This window comes from Trichechus manatus, unplaced genomic scaffold, assembly GCF_000243295.1.
Source record: "Trichechus manatus latirostris isolate Lorelei unplaced genomic scaffold, TriManLat1.0 scaffold00117, whole genome shotgun sequence".
NCBI lineage: Eukaryota > Metazoa > Chordata > Mammalia > Sirenia > Trichechidae > Trichechus > Trichechus manatus.
Window position 1 is genome coordinate 331,057 of NW_004444053.1, and position 10,294 is coordinate 341,350.

The 10,294-nt window shown below is 42.7% G+C and overlaps 1 non-coding gene across 1 annotated transcript; it reads left to right on the top strand.

The window, feature by feature from the left end:
* The first annotated feature begins 54 nt into the window (after positions 1 to 54).
* TRNAP-CGG (transfer RNA proline (anticodon CGG)) lies at positions 55 to 126 on the top strand. The gene has a single exon. It is a non-coding gene; the product is annotated as a tRNA-Pro (tRNA).
* Positions 127 to 10,294: the final 10,168 nt, after the last annotated feature.

Here is a 10,294-nt window from a genome sequence, read left to right on the forward strand (position 1 = left end):
GCGAGGGGCGGGACAAGACTGAACTAAGCTGACGGGAACCCCGTTAGCGGGAGTGGCTCGTTGGTCTAGGGGTATGATTCTCGCTTCGGGTGCGAGAGGTCCCGGGTTCAAATCCCGGACGAGCCCTACTTTTTTTTCTTCCCCGCCCCGCTCCTAAATTTCACGGTTTTTGCTTTCATTCAGTCCATTTAGAGGCTTAAATGAATTCTTCCGAACCCGTAAACTAGAATATTAGCTCCTGGGACCTGGTGAAGTCAATTCACACAATATATGGTTACTGAACGTCCGAGAGTAAGGCGTTAAAATTGCTTTGTAAACAACGAGCTTAACAAACAGACGTTCTGTGCGGAATCCTGGGTACTCCTCTCACGTCTCTAAATTTGAGCAGGTAGAGTCTTGAATCAGCCGGTTCGGGAATGAACATTTCTAAGGGAAATGGAAGTGCTTTTGTCCTCCAGAAGGCGCCCCCAGACCCGCTGTGTAGATGACTTGAATTGGCGTGTGCATGTTTATGCCACATCTATAGGCAACTGGACGGCTACTAACAACAATAACTGGCAGCCAAGAAAGGAAACTCATTACATCCCTAACACAGGCTAGTTCTGGGAATTGTGGGGATAGCGTTCGTATAGTAGTACATTGTCAACAAACGTTTTATATTTTCACATTGCATCTTTTAATGGTATTTGAATGTCAAGTGTGATCTAAGTCCAAAAAAGTTGTGTGTTTTGCTGTAACATGTATTTATTACATTTATTGGCCTATTCAAAAAAATAATTTATTTAGAGCGTTTAATTACATCCAGAAAGAAAAGAGGGCTCGTCCGGAATTTGAACCCAGGACCTCTCACACCCTGAGAATCACACACCTAGACCAACAAGCCCGTATAACTTGCTACTTCCCGCCATGATAAAGGAATGTAGAATTATATGTTATGCTTACAATTTTCAGCTGTTTTAGCGGTTCTACGGTTGTTTGATTTTCTTTCTTTTTTTGTTTTGCTCTTTGAAAAACAGTGACACAGAGGAAAGCAACAGTGTCATCACTAGGGTAATATTTATCTCTTATTTAGACAATCATAATTCTACTTATATTCATAGCTAATGAATTACAGTGACTGTGTGGTTATGTTCCTCTGGCAGTTTCTGAATTCTGGATGTATTCCTCTTCTTTCAGCTTTCTAATAATGGTAAAATTGTCGGTATCTTGCTTTTTTTTTATCCTAGCATTCAAAGCCCCACATTTTCAGCTTTGTAAATTCCCTCCTCTATGTTTTTACTCAAATTGTTCTCTTCAGCTGGAAAACCTAATTCCTTTTGGATAAATCCAAAAGTCTAGCCTTCCTAGAAAAAGATCCTTTAATATATCAAAACCAATTTTATGTGGCAAAGAATATTTAATATACCATGGAGTGCCAGAAGAATGAACAAATCTGTCTTGAAAGAAGTACAGCCAGAATGTTCCTTGGTGGCAACGATGAGACTTTATCTCACATACTTTGGACATGTTGTCAGAAGGGACCAGTCCCTAGAGAAGGACATCATGTTTGGTAAAGTAGAGGGCCAGCGAAAAAGATGAAGACCCTCAACAAGATGGATTGACACAGTGGCTGCAACAGTAACAAACATAACAATGATCATGAGGATGGCACAGGACCAGGCAATGTTTCCTCCTATTGTACATGGGGTCCCTATGAGTCGATCCCACTCAATGGCACCTAACAACAACAACAATATAACTGGGCTGCAGTCTTGGCTCCAATAATGTAATTTCGTGAAGGGCAAGACACCAACACGGAATTCTACTGTATAATTGACAACCAATCATATAATTGCTGCCCAATTCTTCTAACATGTTTACTTCAATAAAGAAGCCATAATTTCTTTACTATATTGTAACTTGTAAATACTTAGCACTGAAACTTATGCTAGCAATGCTGAAGCTCAATGACTAATTGCTGAATGACTGCAAGTTGTTCCAAATTCCTGAGCAATAAAAATTTTGGTACTTGGACAATCAGTAACTGTGAATTGTCACTCTAACAAATATCCAGCCAGATAGGAAACAAAAGTAAACACGGTCACTATCTGAAACAGACCCATTCTTTTATTTTATTTCATATTATGCTATGCCATTTATTCATTCACTCTTAATTTATCAATTCATTTGATTACTCACTCATTCAACAAATATTTAGCAAGCACTAACTACGTTCCAAGGATTCAGTGGTTAAGCAGTCAGCTGCTAACTGAAAGGTCAGCAGTTCACTCCCACTGTAGCAGTCGGCTTCCATAAAGATTGCCATAGGTAGGAAACCCTGTGGGGCAGTTGTGCTCTGTCCTATAGGGTAACTTGAGTCAGAATTGAGTCAATGGCACACAACAGCTATGTGCCAGATTCTGAATCATCAAATATACTTCCGGTGGTTTGACATCGTAAATTATAATATTGGAGTTCTAACATTCAGTCCCCACCCTTCTTTTTTTATTTGAAACTGCCCTAACTTGAGTCTTTATTTCTTCTCAGGGCCAGAGGCAGGGAGAATAAGAATACCCTTTAAAATGTTAATGAGTTCTAAATTACGGTATAGTTTATTCATCAAAATCTAACTGGAAAAAGAAGTCCTAAACACTTATGAAGATTATATTTCTCCCTAGAATAAAGAAGCTACAAAATAAAACTTGTTTGGTAAAATAATGTAATCACCTCAGGTTTCTGAAAACCTCAGTCTTTACAAATTATTGAGGCCTCTATGATCTATGAAAGTGTTCCTCTTGAATTTACTATAGTTATTATCATTTTAGGGGTTTTTTTTCCCCCTTATTATTAAATCTAAAGATGCTTTTACAGAAACCTGTGTTGGTACAGAGTAGCACAAGGGCAAGAATAATTTATTCTCCACAGGGCAGCACAGGGAGATCTTAGAGACTGCTGGAAAACTTTCTGGAGGAATTTATCCTTGAGCTATGCATAGGTGGTTTTTAGTCAGGAGGTATAGGAAGGCCTCAAGCCTGCGGAAGCAGCGTGAACAAAGTCATGCAGGCACAAAGAGGCATGGAGCATTAAGGACTGAAGGCAGGCTTGGATTGCTTGGCTCAAGTGTTTGTCAAGGGTACAGGCAGAGGCCCAGCTAAAGCAGTCAGCAGGGATTTGCATGCAATGCCACAGCATCTGGACTTTGTACTGCAAGCAATAAACAAGCAATGAAAGGCTTCTAGAAGGGAGTTAAATATGACAAGTTCATTCTGTGAGTTTTTAGGTGGTCATGGAAGTTATGGAAATATCTTAGCTCTTCTATCGTACATGGATGGGAAAGAATAGCAGGCAGAGTCCTGAACCCTGGGGTAACGCCTCACATTCAAGATGTACTTGTTTCCTCCCTCTAGTCTGCTTCACTGACTTCAGGGGTTGCACACAGATTAGAGGGACTGGAGAAGATCCCAAGGGATGGAGGACAAAAAGCTGGATGGGGCTTGAAGGTAGGGAAGAACGGAGAGCTGCCATGCTTTGTCTGGGAGATTGAAGCCTGGGAGACAGCCAGGAGTCCCTTGGAAGGCATGACAGAAACTAGCACGTGAACAGACACATCTTCTGACACTTCCTAGTAAATAATATTTTGAAAAGTAATTTTTCCTCTACATCGCATACTTGAAAAGAAGGACATTCTGGTGACTTGAGACTAATTGTTTGATACTATTTATTATGGAAACACTTTGCCTCCACTGCAGGCTCACTTTTCTCATTAGTCCTTCTGTTGCTACCCTGTACTCCAGACTTAGGTATCTAACTATCTCAGGTAAACTATCTGGGTGTCCCTCAGTGCTTCAAGCTATGTCCAAAGTACAACTAAATAGCTTTCCTCACAAACCGGTTTTTCTTCCTGGGTTTTTAGTCTTAGTTAACTGGTAGCATCATTCTCCATTCAGGCTAGAAACTGAAAGTTGTATCTTGTCATTCTTGATTCTTCTGCCTTGATTACCATTCCTATCCAGTTCCTACCCAGTCCTGCCATTCTTTTTTCTGAAATGTCTCTCATTCTTTCCCCTCACTCCCTAAAGTTTCAAACCACACAGGCTTTGCCCACTATTTATTGCACCTGGCTCATGCTTTCCTGTTTCTCTCGTTTGCTTTTCCTGTTTCTCTCTGGTGAACATTTACTCATCCCATAAAGCCCGTATCAAATGTTACATCCTCTGTGTATCTTTTCCAGACACCTCTTGGGCCAGTGATTTTCAGAAAGGGGAGGATATGTGTGTATGTGTGTGTTGAGGTACATCACAATTCACAGAGGAGCTTTTACAATTACATGCATCTAATACAGTTTAAAAAGAAAATGTTGTACATTCTACTTTGGTGAGTAGCATTTGGGGTCTTAAAAGCCTGTGAGTGGCCATCTGAGACACTCCACTGGTCTTACCCCCTCGGGAGCAAGGGAGAATGAAGAAAACTAAAGATACAAGGGAATGATTAGTTCAAAGGACTAATAGACCACAACTACCACAGCCTCCATCAGACTGAGTCCAGTACAGCTAGATGGTGCCCAGCTACCACCGCCGACTGCTCTGACAGGGATCACAGTAGAGGGTCCCAGACAGAGCTGGAAAAATGTAGAACAAAACTCTAACTCACAAAAAAGACCAGATTTACTAGCCTGACAGAGACTGAAGAAACCCAGAGAGTATGGCCCTCGGACACCCTTTTAGGTTAGTAATGAAGTCACTCCTGAGGTTCACCCTTCATCCAAAGATTAGGCAGGCCCATAAAACAAAAAATAAATAAATAAGTAAATAAAATTACGTGCATCTTTTTGAGAACCTTTCGACCTTGGGTTTCTCTTTATTCAGCCTTCAAATACTTAAAAAATTTAGTCGAGTACTTCTTTGTCTACATGGATAGACTATATGCTTCTTGAGAGTAAAGTCTACGTGTTCTGTATCTACAGCGCATAGTAGTTACTCAATGCATACAAATGCATTCTTTCCATCTGTCTATGGCATTCCAGACACACCACATAAGGATCTTGCTGACAGAAATCAGGAAAAATGGTTTTATTATGTTTTTTTCTCACTAATGTGAAAGTAATAATTATGATTTTGCTGTATTACAAGGCTAGTAGGCTAAAATAGCAGAGTCAGGAAGGATGCTCGATAAGATTGACTTTAAACAAAACCCTGAAGTGAGAGGTTGCATTTGGCGTCTTTTGCTACATCCATCCCCCACTCTTGTCCTGATTGTCTGAAATTTGTTTCCCTCCCTCCACCAGCCTGTCGCCTGGATCTTTCCTTTTCTTCTTTCACCTTTTTTGTGCTCCTGTTCCTCAGTCTATCCCTTTTGTAGGCTATTCTCATAAGGATCCTTCCAAACATTTTTCATGTATTTATTGGGCAACAACTATATGGCAGAGACTGTTCTGGGCCAAAGTAACCAAGTGGAGCAGGGATATAGAAGGCACTTCAAGAATCAGGGTGAGGAATTTTCCCCCAACCTCTCCCTCCCTTTTTTTCTGGTAAGTATATAAGGAACAGAATATCTGCCATTTCCACACCATCTTCACGTGTACAGTTCAGTGACATTCAGCAACCCTACTTTTACGGAAAAATCGAGGGATGTTGACATGCAAAAGAAAAAATGCACATTCAATTGAGTTCCAGGTAGTAGGAAAGAGTTTCAAGTTCCCACTCCGCCTTAAGCCAGTTAGGTGTGTGTGCGTGCGTGTGTTGGAGGGTATCCTAAAAGATTAAGCTAGCAGATTTCTCAAATTGCAACCCATAAATTACCTAGCCCAGGTAAAGGACAGGCCTTGAGGAGAGGGTGGGTGGGAGATGTTTTCTATCTGGACAACTGAATCAGAAGTCCTTGCCATCGCATTCCTAACTTTTTTTTTTAATGAGCCCTTTCTTGTTCTTTCGGTGAGGCCCAGAGAAACCGAGAAGAACTGAAACAGAGACAAGGCTAGTACCCAGCAAAGACCTGCAGCAAGGAGAGACTATCAAAGAGATCTGTGGGATTTCGACCCTATCAGAGGCAGAGGAGGCACTAACAGACGGTCGCCCCGGCCGGGACAGACAGGCTGACAGCCACGCAAGCCGACAGAGGACTTGGGGAGTCGGGACCCCAGCCAGCAGCGCGGGACTCAGGCGCTTGGGGTGACCAAGAAGGCGGAATGGACAGTCCGTGCTTCCCAATCGCATCCTTCAAGGGCGCCGAGCAAGCCAATGAGCGGAAAGCTAGAGCCGGCGCGGGCCTGGCGGTGGGGCAGAGGGCTGGCTGGCAGCGGTTGGGCACCGAGCCGGGAACGTAGAGTGCAAGTGCGACCGCACGCGGGCGGCGGCGAGCCCTGAACCCCCAGCCCCGAGCCGGGCCAAGCTGTGAGTTGTGTGAGGACCAGGCCAGGGCGGGGGGCTCCTAGGCCCTGCACACGCCCCTTTCGGCGGCAGAGGGTCCTGTGCGCGCGCTGGGCGCCGAGTCGGGAGGGTTGCGGCCTGCGCGCTCCAGGGTCTAGCGAGCCGAGTCCGCTGGCAGCGCGGGCCCCGGAGACCGGTAGGGAGGCGCAGAACCTCTTTTCTTCTCTTCTCGGGTCCGTGAGTGTTGGGGCGGAGGGGTAAACTCCCTACCTGCTCCTCTCTGGGACTTGCTTCTCTCTGGGGGACTGGCTGTTCGGGGGAGCAGGCCAGGAGGGAGGAGGGGCTGCATTGACGTCTCGCAGAGTCCCCCGTTTTTCCTTCATGGTGACTCCGGATCGCCCAGGCCCTCCCCGGATTCTGGCTCTGGAATCGGGGCTTCTGGCGTTCTCCACCTTTGGGAGGTGACAGAAGGTTGCAGGTTCTTCATTTGTCAGGAGTTTGTTGATTTTGTGTCCCTGTTTTAAGAAATTGTTTTGTTTTACCTTGTAAATTCTGTTTTGAGGGCTCTCAAATCCATTTTTTTAAGGCTCGGTGATGGAAGAGTCTTGGAGACTCTTTAGTGTCATCCCTGTGGTCTGCAAAGGGTTACCAGGAGAACTGGGAATGCCGCTTAGATGACCTGGCTGAAAATAATTTAGTCAAACCTGCAATAATTCCCAGGCATAATCACCATAGTTGGACAAGATAAAGGACGTTAAAACGCACATATTTTTTTCTTGCCTAATTTTTTGACTTAAGGTAAACCTCAGGCGGGATTTATGTGAATTAGATGAATTGTTTTATGGATATCTGAAGTGGTGTCCGCTACAGGACTTCTTTGTTGACGTTCAAAGCAGAATACTTCTTGATGTCTCAGAATTTGGTTAAGTAATGGTTATAAATAGGGCCAACTGTTAAGAAATCACGTAGCCTTTTTCATTCCTTTCCATTCTCAAAATGTCAGTTGCAGCACATTATCTGAATACCAGAGTTTACTTAGTAATGTTAGTAATGTTCTTTTCCTGTGAAAAGTCCTTAATGTAATCTTTGGTACCGGGGAAAATAGGTGAAGTTCTGTTGGATCACCAATGTTCCATGTAACTAATGATTCCAGGAGCTATAAAGTATAAATGTAAAAGTCCCCCCTCGCCGCAGAGGTTGACAGATGAAGATATTTGTATACATGACACAATCTAGTCTGTATAGATGTCTCTTCCGAAGAAAACAAAAAAGGTTAAGAGTGTACGTTTTTATTGGTGGTAGTTATATTTGTGTTTGTGCCCACAAGTAAGAAACAGCCTAAAACTAAAGTTTATCAGAAATCTTCAGATATTGTTATTTATTATGTATGAGAGAGAGCTCAGACATTGCAATTGAGGACAAGTCAGGGTGTTCTTAATTAAACCCAGGGTATTAAAAGTAGTAGAACTGAAAAAATAAATATTAATTAATACTAGTAAGAAAAGATCACCAGAGTAGGAGCTATATACACCTTGGACATACCTAGCTCTTCAGTAATGAAAGATAAGTGCTGATAAGTGAAAGTCAGCAGCTAATGTTATGGGTTAATTTTAGAAAACTACTGAATGTTTCTTCTTGCTAAGTTGCCTTTTCTGGTCACGGATACTGTACATATAAGAGTTGATCTTCTACAGAAAATCTTCTTGAGTTTGATCCAGACATCGTTATTCAGTAAACATTTATTAAGCACCTTTTATGTGTTAACTACCAAACTGTTCTTGGAGGAACAGTCCCTGCCCTCAAGTAATTTACAGTTCAGTGGGAAAAACACAGTGTAATAAGTGCTGTAAAGAAGTGTTTTGATAAAGGTGTGCCTTAGGAGCACGAAGTAGTGGCATCACCTCATACCAAAGTTCAGGGAAGGCTGATGGAAAAGGGGTGCTTAAGCTGAGTAGACATTGGCTGGACAGACCATGGGAAAGGAAATAGTATATACAGATCCTTAGAGTCATGAGCCAACCTGTTGTTAGTTCAGCGTGGTGGGAGGTTGTAGTGTATAAGGGGGATGGTGGGAGTTGAGGCACGAGAGCCAGCCAGAGGCACTGGATCACGAAAGGCCTTGTTTGCCTTGCTTAAGGTTGGATTTTATGCTAAGGGCTATGGGAAGCTAATGAAAGATTTCTCTGTATATTGAGTTGTGAAAAATGGGTTAGAATGGTGTAAGGGAGAAATCAGAGGGCTATTGTAATAATCCAGAGGAAAATGACGAAGACCTGAATTGAAGCAGTGGGATATGAACAGAGGACACATCCACGAGCTATTTAGAAAGTAAATTTGATAGGGCTTGGAAACTGATCTGATGGGGGCTTGAAAGAGGAGGCATCTAAGATAATCCCAAGGTTTTGGGTTTAGGAAACTGGGCATATTTTGGAAGATGGGGCTTTTAACAGATGAAGAATATGGGATGGGGGAATAGGAGTGTTGGGGAAAAAGGATGATGAAGTTACTTTTGAATATGTTGAGTTTGAGATGCTGCTGAGACATGCAAAGGGTGATGGTCAGAAGACAGTTGGAAAGATGTTTCTGGAAGTGAGAAGAAGGCTCTGGTTGAAAATACTGATTTGGGAAGCTTCATGTGGATAGTAGGAGTCCCTGGGTGGTAGAAACAGTTAATGTGCTTGGCTGCTGACCAAAAGATTGGAGTTTTGAATTCATACAAAGATGCCTCAGAAGAAAGGCCTGGTGATCTACTTCTGTAAAATCCTCCATTGAAAACCCTATGGAGCACAGTTCTACTCTGACCCACATGGGGTCACCATGAGTTGGAATCCACTCAGCTGCAACTGGTAATATGGATACTAGTTAAAGCTGTGGATTGATTGGATGAGGTCATCAAGGGAAAGTGTATTGAAGGAAGTAGCTGAGGGCCAATAACAGATCTCGGGGTATACAGAACTTGAGAAGGAGGCACCATGAGTAAAAGAAGGGAAGAGTTTGATATCTTGGAAGCCAAGTGAGGATGAAATTTTAAGGAAGAACAAATGGTTAATAGTGTCAGATGAAGAAAGGTTAAATAAGATAAGGATTCACTGGACTTGGCAGTTGGAGTATCTTTGGTAACCCATAGGTGGGAACAAGTACACAGTATACGAAGAATAAATCTCAGTAATTTGTACCAGCCATGTAAGTAAATGGTGCCGTCTGTCTAATTGCCCAACCCAGAAACCTAGGATCCACTCTTGATTCCTCCTTCTGTTTCATCCCTCACATCCAATCAGTTCTCCCATCTCCAAAATGCATCTGGAATTCATCCATTTTTTTCCTGTCTTTACTTGCTAGCATTTTAGTCCAAGTCACCATCATTTCTTGTCTATACATCACTGAGATAGCATCCCAGCTGGTCTCTCCGTTGCCCCTGTTTGCTTTTTAATCATTCTTCACACAACTTCAAGAATGATTTTTGTTAAAATGTAAATCAGATCATGTTGCTTTCTTCTTTAAAACTCTTAATGGCTTCCCACTGCTCTGGGAATGAAATCCAGACTTCTCCCCAAGGTCTTCAAAGTCCTATATGATCTAGTTTCTGCTTACCTCTGTGACTTCTACTTGTGCCACTTCGCCACCTTGCTCAGTATATTCAAGACACACTGCCATCTTTCGGCTCTTTGACACTTGTTCCCACCTGAGGAACTTTGCGCTTGCTATTCCTGCCACTTAGAATGTTCTTTCTCCAGAGCTGCCAGGCGTGGCTCCTTTTCATCATTGAGGTCTTAGCATAAATGCCACTTCCTCAAAGAGGCCCTCTCTGACCACCGTATCTCAGGGGAGTCCCCTATTATCATTTGCTGGCCCTTTGTTTATTTCCTTATTGTAATTTTTTTCTTCTATTTTTGCCTTCTTTTCTTCCTCTACTAGAATGTAGGACACAGAGTGCGTCTATCTGTTTAATA